The sequence below is a fragment of the Geotrypetes seraphini genome, chromosome 7, assembly GCF_902459505.1.
Source record: "Geotrypetes seraphini chromosome 7, aGeoSer1.1, whole genome shotgun sequence".
Classification (NCBI taxonomy): domain Eukaryota; kingdom Metazoa; phylum Chordata; class Amphibia; order Gymnophiona; family Dermophiidae; genus Geotrypetes; species Geotrypetes seraphini.
In genome coordinates, this window is record NC_047090.1 from 107,539,533 (window position 1) to 107,559,128 (window position 19,596).

The following is a 19,596-nucleotide window of genomic DNA, read 5'->3' on the forward strand; positions in this document are numbered from 1 at the left end:
GATGTTGAACAAATAAATCCAGCTCCTCCCTTGTATCGTCCCAGATGAAAAAAACGTCATCAAGAAAACGGCCCCAAAATGTAATAGAGGCAAACCATTGAGATGGATATACATTGTCCTCCTCAAATTTGGCCATAAAGAGGGCTGCCACCGAGGGGGCCAAAGTGGCCCCCATGGCAACCCCCTGAATCTGCTGATAAAATTCATGATGGTACTGAAAATAATTTTCTTGAATGACCCATTTGGCTAATTGTATGAGAAAGATGGTAGACACCCGTTGTGGAGGGATACGATGGTCAAGGATGTCAAATATGACCTTCAGTGCCTCTGACTGGGGGATCTGATGAAGCACCACGTAAATCTCCCGCTTTAGAACTCATTATTGCGGTGGAGTGGTGGGGCTGAGGTATTTCGATTAAGCTTAGTTCTATATTGATATAACAACCCAGTTATTGTCCTTATAGATGATTTTGTGAAGAGCGGGTTGGTTATAAATCTATATAAACTACTGGTTCTTGAGTAAAGCTCTAAATATGTCCAGCCATCTGATTGCAGGTTGCCCTCTTTGCCTGATTCCTTCAATCTTCCCAAACATGATGTCCTTCTCCAATGATCTTTCTCTTCTGCTTGGGTGACCAAAATAAGACGGGTACTCCGAGAATATCCTGAAATCACACATTACACTAGTAGATAGCTGAAATAGTTATTTGTACTAGCCTAGGTACTGGAAAATACATATAGCTGAAACAATGGTGACATCTAGTGTTTAGACTGACAAACTACAACTTGGTTAAGAGATTTTTAGAGATTTGCCACAGCCAAAATTTAACATAAAAACAGAGAAAAATAAAGGCAGATAAAGACCATATGATCTATCTAGTATGCCCAACCATGCCATCCACTATCCTGTCCTCTCCCTTACAGATCCATCGTACTTTTCCCTAACTGTCTTGAATTCAGATATGCTCTTTGTCTTCACCACTTCCACCGGAAGACTGTGCCCAGCATTCACCAGGTTACTTCTGAATCTATCCCCTTTTACCTTCATCCTATGCCTCTTCATTCCAGAGTTTCCTCTCAATTGAAAGAGACTCACCTCATGTGCATTCATTCCACATAGGTATTTAAACATCTCTCAAGAAAAAAACCAGAGTAATAACTAAATCAAAAAATTCAGAAGTTATATATATTACTTGCTAGAGGTGGGCTAAACACTCCCGATAAGCATTTCACATAAAAGGTGGAGAAAAAGCCTCAAAATTCAAATTAACAGCAGTCCACAATCAAAACTTGATAAACATTCAATACTGCTTCATTTCTTATCATAGGCAAAAAAAACTCCACCACCACTGAAATGAATTTATCAAAGGGTGAAAAAACCCATCACTGTGCACAGGAAAAGAAAAAAAAAATCCCAGTTTACTTAGCTTTGGAAACATGGTCGAGAACATGCCATAGATGAAAACGTCTGGCCAGAGAAAATATTGGTGGCACTCACTAGATGAACCTTTCACAAACCATGTCCTCTTTTAAATTCCAACAAGTCCTTGTTTCACCTCACACGAGGCTACGTCAGGGAATATAATGCAGCTCAAAACTCTGTTCTCATTCTGTGCACTTCGGCACTAGAATGGCCGTTGTTTAAGAAGCCAAAAAATTACACTTCCAGGAGCACTTCCGGGGTCAACAGGCACCAATACAGGAAGACCAGAACAGCTGATGGCCAAAACCCGCCTCCTACTGTCAATCAAAAACAAGTCCTTGTTTCGCCTCACACGAAGCTGCGTCAGGGATTACAATGCAGCTCAAAACTCTGTTCTCATTCCGTGGCACAGAATAAGAACAGGTAAATGCGGTAAACAGGCACGTACCAGGTTGTACAGCCTGTAACAGGTTGTATAGTCTGTTTACCGCATGTACAACCTGTTACCGCATGTACAGCCTGCTACCACATGTTTAGCCTATATAGACAGTATAGTCTGCATGTATAGCCTACATATATAGCCTGTATAACATCTATGGACTGCATATATAGTTTGTATAAACTGCATGTATAGCCTGTTTACCGCATGTACAACCTGTTACCGCATGTATAGCCTGCTACCGCATGTTTAACCTATACTGCCCATCATTACCTGTTACAACTTACATCTCACTATACCTCACACAACATGGCAATTTTTAACAAACACCAACTACTACTAGGGATACTGTACTTAATCTGCTCTAGATGCTGGGCCAATGAAGACAAATCCCATCAACCTATTCACAACTATCCCTCCTGGCACAGACCAGCCAAACTATCCAAATCAACAAACTCCCACCAACTCCTAAAAACCTACCCAGAAAAAAGCCCACTTCAAATCCCAGTGATAAACGCCAACCGCAAACCATTTAGGAACCAGACCAAAAACAGAAACCTAAAAAAGTTAATATATTCTGAAACTCCCACCCCAACCAGCTACAAAAACATCACTGGCTTCTATCTAAATACCCGCTCCGTAAGAAACAAAGCACACATAATAAACGACTGGATATTGCAAACAAAGCCAGATTTCCTATTTCTCACAGAAACATGGATGGTCTCTGACACAGACATTATCATGAAAGAAATTCTACCACAGGGATACAAAATACTCCCACTATCAAGAAGCTGGAAAAAAGGAGGCGGCCTAGCAATCATACTAAAAGAACCCTTTAACTACACAAAGACAGAGTCCAAAACATCAGAAAACCTAGAAATACTAACTTGCAAAATTACCAACAGCAAATTAGAAGAATCACTGATTGCTACTCTATTCTATATCCCACCCAAAAAATGGTCAAACGCCAGAGATGAATTCTTCGAATTCCTAACCGTAAATACCCTAAAAGGATCATACAATCTACTTCTTGGTGACATAAACCTACACCTAGAACAAAAGGGAAAACCAGAAGTAACCGAAATTGCCAACTTCCTAACGTCACTCGATTTTTCAATTCCAGACACAGAGATAACCCATGAAAAAGGACACAAACTAGACATAGTTACTTTCTCTCAAAAAGAAACCCTTGATCCAAAAATACAATACTACACAGGAACCTGGAAAAAATGCATCTGGTCAGACCACTATACTGGCAATTTCAACCTACGTTGGCAAAAAAAGAGTTCACAACCGAAATACAAAAGTAAAAACACAAACACAATAACCAGTCGAGGTACCATAAACCCAACAGAATTCTGGGCTCACTATGAGCTACGTCACACAACCAACGAAATATACGAAATACAGGAATTCCCAACAAGATGGAATAAGTTCAGTAAAGACCTCTTAGACCAAATAGCCCCATACCAAACATACAAAAAGAAAGATAGACCACCAAACAAACGGTTCGACTCAGAACTACTAACCAACAAACGGGAACTAAGAAAACTGGAAAAAATCTGGTAAAAAACAAAAAAAGAAATAGACAAGACAAACTGGAAACAAAAAATGAGAATATACAAAAATCTGATCAAAGAAAAACGCATAAAGCACTACGCACAAAAAATTGGTTCAACAAAAATAAACAGTAAAGAATTATTCAAGCTAGTAAAAACATTAACAGACACAACACAAATCCTGAAAAAGGACAATGAGAGCATCCCATCCGCTCAAACCCTAGCTAACTTTTTAAAAAATAAAATCACGGACCTAAGAACTACTCTACCCACACCCACAACCAATACACTTCAATATCTTGAACCCCATGATCAGGATCCCAGAGCAGACATGAATTGGGACCACTTTGAATTCCCTAACTGGCACCAGTTCCTAAGTTTATTCAACAACTACACCAAATCTAACTGCCTATTCAACAAATGCTCCCCTAAAATCATGACAGTTGCCCCCCCCTGACTTCAAAATGGAACTATTCACATGGTTAACAACTGCCCTTACAAACGGAACATTGAACAAAGATATGGGACACTCACTGTTTACTCCTATCCCCAAAGATCAAAAAACCTCAACAGCACTAACATCCAATTACAGACCCATAACTAGCATTCCCCTTTTCACAAAGCTACAGGAAGGATTGGTCAACCTACAACTAACAGACTACCTAGACCAGGGGTGCCCACACTTTTTGGGCTTGCGAGCTACTTTTAAAATGACCAAGTCAAAATGATCTACCAACAATAAAATTTTTAAAAACACAAAGCACACTGTACGCAGAGAAAATGTTAATTATCATTTATATTCTGGGTTTTTTTTCAAAGAGATCAAGGCAGATGACTTTATGCAATGTCACTTCAGTAACAACCATACAAAAATAGACAATAGCGGGTTTTAGTGCATGGAGCTGCGCTGAATGCCCTGCGCTGCTCTCAATGCTCATAGGCTCCCTGTGCTAAAAAACGCTATTGTGGTTTAGTAAAAGGGGGCCATAGTGCAAAATATAGACTGCAGATTTAAATTCTCAAAATGGCCACATTTTGATCACTAAATTGAAAATAAAATCATTTTTACTACCTTTGTTGTCTGGACATTATTCAAATCTTGTTGGTCTCAGGCTCTGGTTGTCTTCTGATAACTCACTTGCCAGGGTCTCCTGCCCATTTGTTGTTTTCTTCTTTCACCATGCTAACCATCCATCTTCCATCTCTGTCCAATCCTTCTGTTTCCCTTCCCTCCCCCCAAGTCTGGCATCTTTCCTTTTTTTCATCACCATCCACAGATCCACCTGTTCTCAACTACCCTTTCATCCTTCATCTCTCCCTCCTTCCCCACCCCCAGGGTCCACCATCTCTCCCTTTCTCTTCCCAATTACCTTCCTATCCAGTATCTCTATTCCTCTCTCCATACCATCCCTTGTTTCCAACTTCTTCCCTGTCTGTTCCTTCCCTCCCTAAATCCCATTGTCCACCATCTCTCTCCCTCTCCTCTATTTTTAAGACCCATTATTTCTTTTCCCCAAAGTCCGGCATATGTACGTCTCTTTGAACCCCTTCTCTCCCTCCCTCCATGTACTTCTACACCAGGGCCCCGAGAAAAAGAAATGTGCATGTGTTTCACTTTACACCCCCATCCCCCGAAGGCCTGACCCCCCCTTGAAGGTCTGCACATTCCCCCCCAAAGGTTGACTCCCCCCCTGAAGGCCTGCACTACCCCTTGAAGGACTGCACCCCCCCCTCTTCCCGAAGGCCTGCCCTCCCCACATCCATTTACCTAATTCCAGCAGAGAGCAGTCTGCAGAGAGGATCGCTGGTACTTTAGCGATCCTTGCAGGTTGCCATAGGCCTCAGGAGCTGTCTTCCCTCTGCCCCAATCCTGTCTCTTACTCAGAGGAGGGGCAGGACCAGGCAAAGGGAAGACCTGAGGCCTATGGCAACCTGCAAGAATTGCTAAAGTACCACCTGCCACCGGCTGTCTCCCATTCGTCCCCTTTGGAGATCCCCACAGGAACAAGGAAGTTAAATTAATAGAATACTTAGGCACAGGAAAACAAAGAAATGCAGAAGAGACATACCTCCAAGAACTGCCCCATGTGTCACAATGCTCATTAGTGGAACTGAATAAAAGACAAGTACAATGGATTTAGAAGGGGTGCACAGCCGGCCAGGTCCGGGTCATCCTGCCCTTCCTTTCCCCTGGTCTGCGCTCGGGGCTCGCGCCTGCCTGTTCCCGCACCGACGCTCGAATGGTGCCGTCAACTCCCGCGAGTCTGGCGATAACCAACAGCACCATTTGGGCGGCGGTACAGGACCAGGCAGGTGCGAGCCCCGAGCGCGGACCAGGGGAAAGGAAGGGCAGGAGGACCGGACGGCTGTGCATCCCTCCAAGCCGTGCACCTGGGGCGGGGGCGGACCTCCCCCCCCGGTACGCCACTGATTGGGAGGCCAATTTTGGGGGTTTTAAAATTGTATATCGGGCAGCACTAGGCCTCGGCTCTTACCTCAATCATTACAGGCGCTTCTATTTCTTGTGGTGCACTGAGCTCCATCCCCCACCGACCCTTCACCCCGCCCTTCCAGCACTCTGATTGGCCGGCGTTCTTCAAGAGGCGGGCCAATCAGGATGGGAAAAAAAAGAAGGGAAGAAGGGAACCCGCTCTGCGATCGACTGGGGTCGCCTGAGCGAACGACCTGTCGATCGCGATCGACGTGTTGGGTAACCCTGACCTAGACAAATTTAATACCCTCAGTGAACACGAATCAGGCTTCAGGAAAGGATACAGCACAGAAACCGTCATAGCTTCCATACTAAACCACCTCTATGATCTTTTCAGAAAGGCAAAAGTGCATTGATACTGCAACTTGACCTTAGCAGTGCGTTCAATCTAGTAGACCACAAAATCATGCTACTGTGCCTTGATGCAATAGGAATTTCAGGAAAGGTAATGAAATGGTTCCAAGAATTCCTAATAAACAGATCCTATCGAGTAACCAGCAACGGAAATTATTCCAACCCATGGAAAAACCCATCAGGGGTGCCCCAAGGCTCCCCTCTATCACCCACATTATTCAACATCTACCTTGCATCCTTAGGTCATCTACTACAAAAATTAAACTTAAAACACTATATATATACGCAGACGATATATCCATCCTACATCACAAATGAAACTATAGATAACCTCTCACACACAATGATAGAAATCGAAAAATGGACCACGAGCTTCAAACTAAACACAGAGAAAACAAAAGTCTTTTTGACAAGCCCCAACGACAAAATAACGAAAACATCATTAAAAATAAATGGCCATGAATATCCAATCTCCAAAACCATAAAATACTGGGCATCACTCTAGTTACTCACTTAACCATGGCTGACCACACAAACCTACTGGTGAAGAAATGCTTTTACACGCTGTGGAAGCTAAGGACTATCAAAAAATACTTTGATACAACATCCTTTAGATTACTGGTGCAGTCGCTGATCTTATCTACCCTAGATTACTGCAACATCGCCTACCTGGGTATCCCCAAAAAAACTGTACAAAAATTAAGATTAGTGCAAAACACTGCAGTTCACTTGATCTTCGGACTGAGAAAAAAAGACCACATTAGCCCTTATTACAAAAAATTGCACTGGCTACCAATGGAGGCGCGAATACTGTTCAAATTTGCATGCCTCTGTTTCAAACAAGTCTGGGACCTAGCACCTTCCTACCTGCAAACACACTTAACTCTACACAATCCCACACGAACAACCAGAAACAAAAACATCTTCGCATACCCAAAGATCACAGGCTGCAAATACAAATCCTTCCTAGACAGGACCTTCATGTTCCAAGCAAACAGGCAGCAATCCTGGCTGGGAAACCACATAAATAAAGCCGAACAGACCTACAACACATTCCGAAAATCAATTAAAACCGCTCTATTTAACAAATTCCTCGCCTAATCAGATGACCTCTCTTAGGTACTCCCTCCCCTTTAACCCCAATGTATTATGTAACATCTTTCTTCTCTCATGTATTCTTTCCCCATGTTTCTCCAATTTATTATGCAACATCCTTCTTGCATTCTGCAATTCGCTGATTGTCCAGCCTTCTTTGACTATGGCGGTATAGAAAAATAAAGTTATTATTATAGTGGAGGTATGTGAAAACACTATCTTCTCATCCTTCCATGGCAGTAATTTTTCCTCATATGGTAATCTGACTTCCTAATAGTAGCACCACAAAACTATTGCTAAAGACTGTGGGAGCCACTTTGATGCTGGGAGCTGCTAGGGATTGTTTACTGACAACTACAGAGTTGCCAAAGGGTTCAACATGCTCAGCAGGAGATTTAGGGTCCTCCCCTAGCTTGCCTTGCTCCACCCATTGTTATGCCTGGTCTGCCCATTGTTCCACCTGACCCCACCCATTGCTCTGTCCCCTGGCACAGCTAATTGGCAGTCAGAGGCAAAAAGAATGGCCTTCCCATCCAGCAACAGCATAAAACGCTTCATAAAACATCATCTTCTGTTGCCACGGGATCAGAAGCCGCAGGAGATGACGTTTTATGAAGTGTTTTTTTTTTTGCTGCTGTTGGATGAGGAGGCCACTTGGTGGGAGGCTGTTGAACCCTATCTAAGCTGCATGATTAGGATTGCCAGACGTCTGGGAAAACCCGGACATGTCCTCTTTTAGAGGACTTTCCGGGCTTTTCAAAGCCAGGCATTTGTCCGGATTTTGGAAAGCCCCAGTGAACTCTGGCCGCATAAGGAGGGCCTCTGAGCATGTGCGGATGACGTCACACACATCCGTGCATGCTCCAGGCCCTCCATACACGACCGGCGCTTGTTGCAGAAGAGAAGAGGCTTGCTGGGGGTGGGGCTGGGCAGAACTGGGCTGGAGGCGGAATGGGGTTATGTGTCTGGGGTTTTCCTTTGTTATATATGGTAGCCCTATGTATGATTTCACATTAGGCTTCACTGCCCACAAAATAGATTTAAGTGTCATTGGTGATGACACATTGAAACCCTCTATTCAATGTGCAGCAGTGGCTAAGAAACAGAATGTTAGGAATGTTTTTGATATGGAGTTGTGTATTTATGTATTCGGTATGCCACCAGAACTCCCACCAGCTTCTGAATAATAATAATAATAATTTATTTTTTTGTTTACTGCTATACCAAAAGTTCAAAGTGGTTCACAACAAAGTAAAAAAACACATACAATCAATATATATAGAGTACATATTAAAACGATCAAAAAAAAAAAAAAAGTAATGCATCAGTTAACAAGGAGAAGTTGAACAGTACCACAACTAAGATGTAAACATGTCAAACAGGCGTGTCTTTAGTGATTTTCTAAAATCAGAATAAGAAGTAGCCTCTAATATAGGTTTTCCAAGCCATTTATTCAATTTAGCAGCCTGGAATGATAAGATTCTGTCAAAAACTTCTTATATTGACATGATTTTAAAGAAGGGTAATTAAATAGATTTATTCTATGTGTACTCTTATTAGAATAGTTCAAAGAAAACTGAGAAGCAAGATAATCTGGTAGCATCCCAAAAACTGCTTTGTAACAAAAACAGGAAAACTTGAACAGAACTCTGGACTCTACTGACACAGCCATCCGGGACTCATTCAACCAGTTCACAGAGGAAGCTCTTGAAAAAAAATAATAAAAGGCCTACAGCCTTTAAACTGTTCTCTGAACCCCTGCAGGGCAGTTGCCAAAAACTGTTAATGCACCCCCTATTGAAAAAGAGCTCCCTTGATGAGGACAAGCTCAAAAACTACTGACCAGTCTTTACTATTCCTTTCCTGGCAAAACTTATAAAATGGGCAGTATGCATTCAACTCGACAGGCAAACTGAAAGTAATTGGCTAGCTTCAGACGTGTATGGAACAGAGACAGTTCCTGAGTACCTTCTTGATAACCTGCACAGAAACCGTAACAGGAGATCTGCCTCAATACTAGTGTTGCTGGATTTCTCAGTAGCCTTTGACAGCGTGAATCATAATAGTATGCTTACAAGACTGGCAGAAACAGTAAATAGCTTTATGTGTCTTCTCCTTAGGTGCTGTATCAAGCAACTTATAAACAATTTTAAAACTCCAACAAAGGGAGTCCTTTGTGGTTCTGACTGCAGAGGAAAAGCAGCAGAAGAAGCTACAAGCATGTAGGAAGCTCTGCTTCCCTATCCCTGCAGGATAATCCCTGCAGGATAATGCACCAGCACTGGAGGTGGAAGTGTCTCCTCCGCTGTACCGGGCCATGGTGTGCCCTCACCTGGAGTACTGCATCCAGCACTGGTCGCTGTACATGAAGAAGGAAACGGTACTACTCGAAAGGGTCCAGAGAAGAGCGACTAAGATGGTTAAGGGGCTGGAGGAGTTGCCGTACAGTGAAAGATTAGAAAAACCGGGCCTTTTCTCCCTTGAACAGAGGAGATTGAGAGGGGACATGATCGAAACATTTAAGGTACTGAAGGGAATAGACTTAGTAGATAAGGACAGGTTGTTAACCCTCTCCAAGGTAGGGAGAACGAGAGGGCACTCTCTAAAATTGAAATGGGATAGATTCCGTATGAACATAAGGAAGTTCTTCTTCACCCGGAGAGTGGTAGAAAACTGGAATGCTCTTCTGGAGTCTGTCATATGGGAAAACACTCTCCAGGGCAGGGCTACCCAAGTCCGGTCCTCGAGATCTACTGGCAGGCCAGGTTTTTAGGATATCCACAATTAATATGCAAAAGAGATATTTCCATACCAAGATGGCAGTGCAGGCAAATCTCTCTCATGCATATTCATTGTGGATATCCTGAAAACCTGGCCTGCCAATAAATCTCGAGGACCGGACTTGGGCAGCCCTGCTCCAGGGATTCAAGACAAAGTTAGACAAGTTCCTGCTGTAGAAAGATTTATGGTGTACTAATCAGTTACATAAATAAATACATGCCTGTTAGTTTTTTCTAGGGAAGGCCATAACATCTCATCCAGGTTCAGCTATCTTTGCCTACTTACACGACACCAGACCCAGGCTAATGAGAAATACTTTTATTATGAAAATAGAAAAATATAATAAATAAGCTAGCAGTAATAACTAATTATAGTTCACAAAATATCCAAATACATATATGAAACTCAGTACATAATTATCACACAACACTTGTTAGATAAATGAGATAAACAAATTCTTACACTCTAAATAATTCCTTATAATAATAATAATTCCTGATTAGCAGCAAACTATTACAGTTTATCACCAAGAGTAGCTTTACAAATCCTTATCTTATAGACAATAGAATTCTCTCTCTCTAACCCAGCTGAAAAGAAATATAATTCCTTATTCTCACCATCCAATTAGGCCGTAGCACCAAAATCAGGTGAAATGGAAGACATCTTCCCTCAGCTTAGCAGATATAGAAATTCTTCTGTTTAGGAACAGTCCGTCAGCAACTGGAGAAGCTGTAACTTAGGTTGGCAGCCAAGGGTTCCTTGATGTGATGGAATCCAGATCTGTTTAAAGTCCGGTTTCTCTCTCAAGCAGAGAGTCACAAGAGGTAACTTTTCAGGTCTTAATTATTATAGAAAATGCAGAATAACCTATGATAAGATGCGAGTTCACTCACATCCTGGCACAGCCTAAATTATAATAATACATTTCACTTGGATTTCGTCAGATGACCTCTCCGGACCAATCCAGAAACAGAACTTAGATGAATAGCCTTTCTATATAGAGTCTCGTACAGGCTGAAACAGAGGCGCCTTCGTTAGATAAGACCAGCACAGGAGCAATAACTCCCCCAAGATTCACATAGGCAAAGCATGTAAGCATAGCTGGATGTCCTTGACTAGAATACAGTTCTGGTACATACCCAGAATGCATCAGGCAGAAATAACAAAGATATATTCTTCGTTCTCTTCTTACTAGGTTTAGGCTGGAATGATTTCTTGCAAACAATGGTTCAGGCTTGATAATGTCAGAGAGGCCTAACCTTCAGGTGCAAATAAGGAAACACCCCTACACTGCTGAACCAGAACGTACACAGGTAGGACTAGTCTCAGTTAGGGTGCTGGTCTTTGACCGGAAGGCTGCCGCGTGAGCGGACTGCTGGGCACAATGGACCACTGGTCTGACCCAGCAGTGGAAATTCTTATGTTCTTTACTAGTTGGCTTACCAGGACAAAAATCTGACTTGGGAGTTATTGCATTATTGCACATTAGTGCCCCAAGCAGCATCTAGTTTGTTTGCTTTTGCTTTTATTGTGTGTTAGTGTGCATTAAGCTTAATTCTGATAAAACAAAGTTCTTTATAGCATCTCCTACATGAACTTTCCATCAATGAACTTTCCATCAATATACTCTCAATATCTTATACAATCCATCCATCTATTAAAATTTTAGGACTTGTATTAAATATCTTACTATGAAAACCCAGGTAGATGCTGTTGTACGTAAAAGTTATTTTACTTTATGGAGACTATGAACAATTAGACCCTATTTTGAATTTTCAGCCTTTAAATTATTGGTTCAGTCATTACCGTTGAGTCTCCTTGACTATTGCAATATTGCTTATTTATCAATTACTAAGAAGGAATTATTGAGATTATCATTGATACAGAACACAACAGTTAGATTGATTTACGGATTGAAGAAATACGATCATGTTATGTTATTTTATTGCGAATTGCATTGGTTGCCTGTGGAAGCTCGGGTACTGTACAAGGTGGGCTGTTTTTGTTACAAGGTTTTATATGGTGCAGCCCCTACTTATCTGGCTAATAGTTTTTCCATAGCTACGCACAAATGCAGTAGAAAAACTCATGCTCTGTTCATTTTCCCTTCTGTAAAAGGTTGTAAAAGCAAGAAATTCCTAAATCACTCTTTAGCATTTCAGGCAGCTTTTCATGAAAAAGAATTTCGATTATTGTTGTTCACAGCTGTTTCTTACAGACATTTTAGAAAACAGCTAAAATCCTATATTTTCTCCAAATACCTGACTAGCTTACTCATTCAAATATATGATCACTAGCTTTATAGCCCGTTACATTAACGGGTGCTAGATTATATGTGTGTGTCTGTCTTTATTTCTTTCTCTCTCTGTCTCCTTAGCCGCTTTCTGTATTTCTGTCTTTCTTTCTTTTGGCTGTCCACCACCCCTTGCGTGCTCACCCTGTCCATTCTCCCTTCTTTTTACCTCTCCTGTGTCCACCACCACCCCTTCACTGCTCCCCTTATCCAGCAGCAGCCCTTCTCCCTTTGTTTTACCTCCCCCTGTCCATCAGCACCTCTTCCTGCTCCCCCTGTCCAGCAGTAGGCCTCCCTTCCTTTTTTTCCCCCCTGTCCATCAGCACCTCTTCCTGCTCCCCCTGTCCAGCAGTAGGCCTCCCTTCCTTCCCCCCCTGTCCATCAGCACCTCTTCCTGCTCCCCCTGTCCACGGGAGTTAGTACAGGCCCGGTCTCTGCCGTTTGTTCTTTACTCGGATAGAGTCCTTGCCGCCCCCCCTTCACTTCCCGCAGGCCCGACTACGAACCTGGTGATTCCAACATGAGTCTTCACATGTTGCTTCAGGTCCTTCTACTGCCCTGACTTACTCTGGCATGTCCCTGATGACATCATCAGAGACGCGGCAGAGCAAATCAGGGCAGTAGAAGGGCCCGAAGCAGCGTGTGAAGACTGCTGCACATGCTGCTTGAATCGCCGGGTAGGTAGTCGGGCCTGCGGGAAGGGAAGCGGGGGCGGCAAAGGACTCGGGTCAGTTTAAGAGCCGGGGCGGAAAGTTGCTGGGATCCTCGGTGGGGGCGCTGAGCAGCCGCAATCCCTCTCCTCTGAGATACCCCCTCCCCCCCTCCCCCCGCTGGAGGAATGGAGATCGGCGGTTGGCTGCGGTCCCGGCGTGTGGAGGCATCGGCAGCTGGTGATGTAAGTGCGTATGCGCACTCCTACCTAAGGTGCCCTACATCTCACGGAAAATGGACGCACGCAGGTGGGAGTGCGCATGCACGGCTTACCGTTTTATTTTATTATAGATGTTTATAATCTTTTGTAAACCGTGTAGAACTTTTTGGTATAATGTTATGTTATGTTTTTCAGTCTTTTGTAACAGACCCCTTGTTTACCCGGCTGCTGGGTTAGGGTTTACCTCAAGATATTTATGTGTAGGGCCGTGAACCGGGACCAGAACTACTGCAGGGAGGTAGGCTAGAGTAAGCACTCTTAATAATCCAGACCACACTGGTTATTTGAACCAAAACTCCAAGTTTATTTTTCTTCTCTCAGGAACTAGAGAGAGGCACTTTTTAAACATCAGTTACAACACTGTGAAAATAAACTATTTGCATCTCTTATTTTCCTTCCAAGATGATAAATTATTATTTAATCTCCAATTGGTGAGATTCCTTTTAGCTGGGAATCCAGATCTAATGGTGGAGAGTGTCAAAAGACAATCTCCTGCCTAAGACAGGATTTTATATAATCTCTGTTGATGTCACACATTATTTAGTATGCAACCCCCATTCAGACATCAGAGAGCTGTTAAGAACTCTGAGTTTCCAGAAGGTGCTGGAACTCAAGGGCTAGATTACTAACTGCCTTAGGGTTCATATTTCATCTACCTGTAAATCATAAAGGCAGCCCTCTGCAGGCTGCTCATTGCAGATTGCAAAGCTGACACTTAACCTCTTCACTTAAACCCACTGTTAAATTAGCCCACTCTTTTTAGAGGGCATTTCCGGGCGTCCAGACAGCTTTTCGAAACCCGGCACTTTGTCCAGGTTTTGAAATGCAGATCGTGACGGGAGGGGCATCCGCGTATGCCCTCCTGACCAAGACGTGCAGGCTGAGGGGCGGGGTGAGGCTGGGGCGTGGTGTGGGTGTTGCTCAGCTGGCAAAGATCTACAGAGGTACAGGGTGGGGAGGGATGGCACAAGCGTAGAATAGTGAGGTAGGATGGAGAGGTGCCAGCACCCCTGAGATGGTGCCTGGGGGCTGTCTGCCTCTCCCCCACCCCCTTATTATGCTATTGTTGTTGCCTACACTGTTGGATCCCCACATCTGGAAACTGTTGGATTCAAATGGAACCTCAATTCAGGGCCAGCTTTAGACATTACTATCACATATAAAACAATTTTAAATGACTTATTTACACACAAAACATAGTCCTTCACCAAATACAGAACAATGGATCCAAAATTAGAAAAAAAAATATGAATACCAAAACTGAACTGGAAACCTCAAAGCTCAGCAGGTACTTCATTTTGTACTAGACACAATCAGTGGCATAGCCATGAGAGGGGGCTGGGTCTCCCACTTTGAGCTTAGGCCCCTTCAAAATGAACATCTCTCTTGCTGTAGCTAGTGGGGATCCCCAAGCCTCACCAGCTAATGACCATCTCCTCCCCTTCCTCAGGTCCAGTAACCGAAACTTTCCAAGTTCTGGAGCTTTTAAAAGTATTTCAGAGCTGCTGATGCTGCCTCCCTCCCCCCTTGGCTTTGTTGCATGCATGAAAGCAGTGGTAGATTGAGGATACAGCCCTGCAAAGCTTGGAGATTTTTGGTTGCCAGACTGGAGGAGGAGGTCTTCAGTTGGCAGGGCTTAGGGATCCCCACCAGCTCAAGTATTTATATTTTGCTTTCAAATGGGGAGAAAATTTGGTGCCCACCCACCGATTTTGGGCTCTAGCCCCTCTCCCAAATCAGCTGTGTGGCTATACCATATATTTGTGATGCACATATCCCAAAGCTATCATATTCCAGTTAATTAATTCAAAATAAACCTTGTCCAGACATTTTGGTTTTCCATTATCTTGGATACCAGTTTCTCTTTCTGCTTTTGTCTATATTCAACTAATTTCTCTTTCTAGTGTTTGCTGTCTATTTTTTCTCCTCTTCTCTTGCTACATTCCTTCACTATGCCTGTCTCCAACATATTGATTTTCCCTTTCAGCTTTCCTCCCTTTTTATCTATTTCTGCCTTTCTCCACTCAAATCTCACCCTCTTTCTCACTCTTCTTCTTTTTAAATTTTCCAGCTACCTATCAATTTTCCATCTCCTCTCATTCTCTAGCACTCCTATTTCCAATCTTACTCCTTTCCCAGCCTCCTATTTCCTTCTATCTGCTCCCCATTACTACATTTCTATCACCAATACACACGGTTTCATCCGCCACTTATCTTATCCACACGGTAGATGTTGTATCACTGAAATTTATGGAGTGACAATGTTTCCTAAATGGTCTTTATTTGAAAGTGTCAAAGTTCCAAGAGGTACACTGAAATCATCCACAGTAAAATAATTCCATCCACATAAGGAGCCTTAAAGGACACTAGTCCGCTAGGGATACAGGACCCAACACGGTCCGCGTTTCGACAAAAAGTCTTTCTTTTCCCTGGGGGGTCCTATAAAGGTGAGACGTGGGAAACAATTGTGTGGTGAGCCGGCTCACCACACAATTATTTCCCACGTACTCACCTTTATAGGACCCCCAGGGACCCCTAAAGAAGACTTTTTGTCAAAACGTGTGACCGTGGTTGGGTTTCTGTATCCTAGCGGACTAGAGGTCCTTTAAGGCGACCTGCAGTGGACAGCCTCGCAAGCAGACTTGCTTTAAGAGTCTTTTGTAAGAGCTTATAAGTGCTGCACTGCGCATGCGCGAGTGCCTTCCCGCCCAAGTGAGGGCATGCGTCTCTGTGAGGTACCTCAGTTCAGATAGATAAGCTAAGAAGCCAACCAGGGGAGGAGGTGGGTTATGAGAATATCTGTCTGCTGTCCCTGGAAAACAACTGTTACGGTAAGTAACTGTGCTTTATCCCAGGACAAGCAGGCAGCATATTCTCAACACTGGGTGACCTCCAAGCTAAGCATAGTGGGAGGGAGAGTTGGCAAGTTATGAGAAAAAGATTTTGTAAAACACTGGCCAAAATGGCCATCCCTTCTAGGATGAAAGTATCCAGGACAGTAATGAGAGATGAAAGTATGACCGAGGACCAAGTGGCAGCCTTGCAAATTTCCTCAATAGGAGTTGATCTGAGGAAAGCTACAGACGCTGCCATTGCTTCGAACTCTGTGGCCCGTGACTTGACCCTGCAGAGGGAGACCAGCCTGAGTGCATAGCAGAAAGAGATGCAAGCAGCCATCCAGTTGGATATAGTTCACTTCGAGTACAGGATGCCCCAACTTAATTGGATCGAAGATGAAAAGTTGTGGGGGCTGTTCTGTGGAGGTTGAGTGCGTTGCAAGTAGAAAGCCAAGGCACGCTTACAGTCCAAAGTATGGAGCGCTACTTCTCCAGGGTCAGAATGAGGCTTTGGAAAAAATAGTGGAAGAACAATAGATTGATTGATGTGAAATTCTGAAACAACTTTAAGCAAGAATTTTGGATGAGTACAGAGGACCACCTTGTCATGGTGGAAAACTGTGAAAAGTGGATCTGCAACCAAGGCTTGTAACTAACTGACTCTTCGAGCAGAGGTGAGGGCAATCAGGAAAACTACTTTCTAAGTAAGATACTTGAGATGAGCCTTATCAATTGGTTTCAAATGGAGGTTTCATCAATTGAGCCAGGACAACATTGAGATCCCAGACCACTGGAGGTGGTTTGAGCGGTGGATGAACATTAAAAAGTCCTTTCATGAAACGGGAAACCACAGGGTGTGCAGACAGAGATTTCCCATAAAGAGGCTGATGAAAAGCAGCAATCGCACTGAGATGGACTCGGATAGATGTAGACTGGAGTCCAGATTGTGATAAGTGAAATAAATAATCCAAAACCGAAGCCAAGGAAGTAGACATTGGCTCCATTTGGCGAGAAGAACACCAAGTAGAAAATCTAGTCCATTTCTGGCCGTAACACTGCCTAGTGGAAGGCTTTCTGGAAGCTACCAAAATGTCCTGTACAAATTGAGAAAACTGTAGAGAGTCTGTTAGGTTGAAAGGTACCAAGCTGTTAAGTGTAGAGACTGCAGATTGGGATGAAGTAAGGATCCTTGACTCTGAGTAACAGAGAGGGAAAAACTGGCAGAAGGAAGAGGCTCCCTGGTGCTGAGTTAAAGTAGAAGGGAGTACCACGGTTGTCTGGGCCACCGAGGAGTTATCAGAATCATGGTGGCATGTTTTGTGTTGAGTTTGACAAGAGTCTTGAGAATCAGAGGGAATGGAGGGAAGGCATAGAGAAACTGACCCGTTCAATCCAGTAGGACAGCATTTGCCTCAAGATGCTGGGGAGAGTATATTCGGGAGCAGAATTGAGGCAGCTTGTTGTTGAGGGGAGAGCTAAAGAGATATATTTGAGGAGTCTCCCATCGAGCAAACACCTGATGTAGAGGCGAGGAATTGATTGTCCATTCGTGTGATTGCCGAAGACGACTCAATTTGTCCGCCAGACAGTTGTGCTGACCTTGAATGTAGACAGCTCTGAGAAAGATGTTGTGATGGATTGCCCAATCCCACAGCTTCAGAGCTTCTTGACAAAGGGAGTGAGATCCCGTACCTCCCTGTTTGTTGACATAGTACATGGCGACTTGGTTATCAATCCAGACAAGGACTACTACCTTGTAGTGAAGAAAGTGTTGAAAAGCCTTGAGAGCATTGAAAATCACTCTGAGTTCCAACAGATTGATGTGACAAAGACGATCTGAAGGAGTCCAATGACCTTGGGTATGGAGACCGTCTAGATGGGCTCCTCATGATGAGTTTGTTGTGAGAACCTTCTGATGAGGGAGAGTGTGGAACAGCAAACCTCTGGAAAAGATTGGAAGAGAGCATCCACCAGTGGAGAGACTGCTTCAACAAAGGAGTTACTGTAATTTGTTGAGAAAGTGGATCGGTAGCTTGTTGCCACTGAGATGTCAGGGTCCACTGAGGTATGCGAAGATGAAGTCTGTCAAAAGGTGTCACGTGAACTGTAGAAGCCATGTGACTGAGCAGAACCATCATTTGTCTTGCTGAAATTGATGTGAGATGAGACACTTGATGGCAAATGCGAATGAGGATATCCCGATGTGGTGGAGGTAGAAACGCTTTGAGTTGGACAGTGTCCAGAGTGGCTCCAATGAACTGAAGAGACTGGGATGGGGTCAACTGGGATTTTGGAAAGTTGACTTCAAACCTCAGACATTGGAGGAACGTAATAATCTGTTGGGTCGCTGCAATAATCCCTTGTTGAGAGGGGGGCTTTGATGAGCCAGTCGTCCAGGTATGGAGAAACTTGAAGAACCTGGGTACGGAGGGCTGCAGTCACCACCACCAGACACTTCGTGAAGACTCTGGGGGATGAGGCGAGTCCGAAAGGAAGAACTCTGTATTGTAGATGAAAATTCCCCACCCGAAATCTTAAATACTTGCGAGAGGCTGGATGAATCGGGATATGAGTGTAAGCCTCTTTGAGATCCAGAGAGCATAGCCAGTCTCCCATGAATTCATCAGGGAATACAGAGTTGGTAAAGAAAGCATCCGAAACTTCTCTTTGACTAGAAATTTGTTGAGGGCTCTGAGGTCCAGAATGGGTCGCAAATCCCCCGTCTTCTTTGGAAATAGAAAATAATGGGAATAGAAGCCCATGTCCCGTTGGGTCAGAGGAACCTCCTCGACAGCTCGAAGATGAAGAAGAGCCTGAGCTTCCTGAAGAAGAAGGGGAAGTTGCGACGAATTGGAAGGACACTCTCTTGGAGGGCGATCTGGAGGCACCTGAAGAAAGTGAAGTGAGTATCCCTCCCGAAGGTTGGTGAGAACCCAGAGATCTGAGTTGATCATCTCCCACTGGTGATAAAAATGGTGAAGACGACCTCCCATGGGCAGAAGAGAATTCTGATGCAGGGAGATTGACATGCTCAGACTGGGAATGTCAAAAAGTCTGAGCAGGTTTAGCCGCAGCAGGAGTCTGAGCTTTCTGCTGTCATTGTTGCTGTGGAGGCCTTCTAGGCGGAGGCCGAGAGAAAGCGGGTGTTGTTTTTTGAGGATAACGACGTGGTGGTTGCTTGTATGGGCAAGCAGGAGGAGTCTTAGGCTTCGGCTGAATCAAGGAAGCAAAAGAACGCTCATGTTCAGAGAGACGCTTTGTAGCAGTCTCAATAGAATCATCAAAGAGTTCATTCCCCTGGCAAGGCAAGTTCGCTAGACGGTTCTGCAAATTGGGATCTATATCCACAATGTGGAGCCAGGCAAGACGGCGCATGGCTACTGCAAAGGCAGA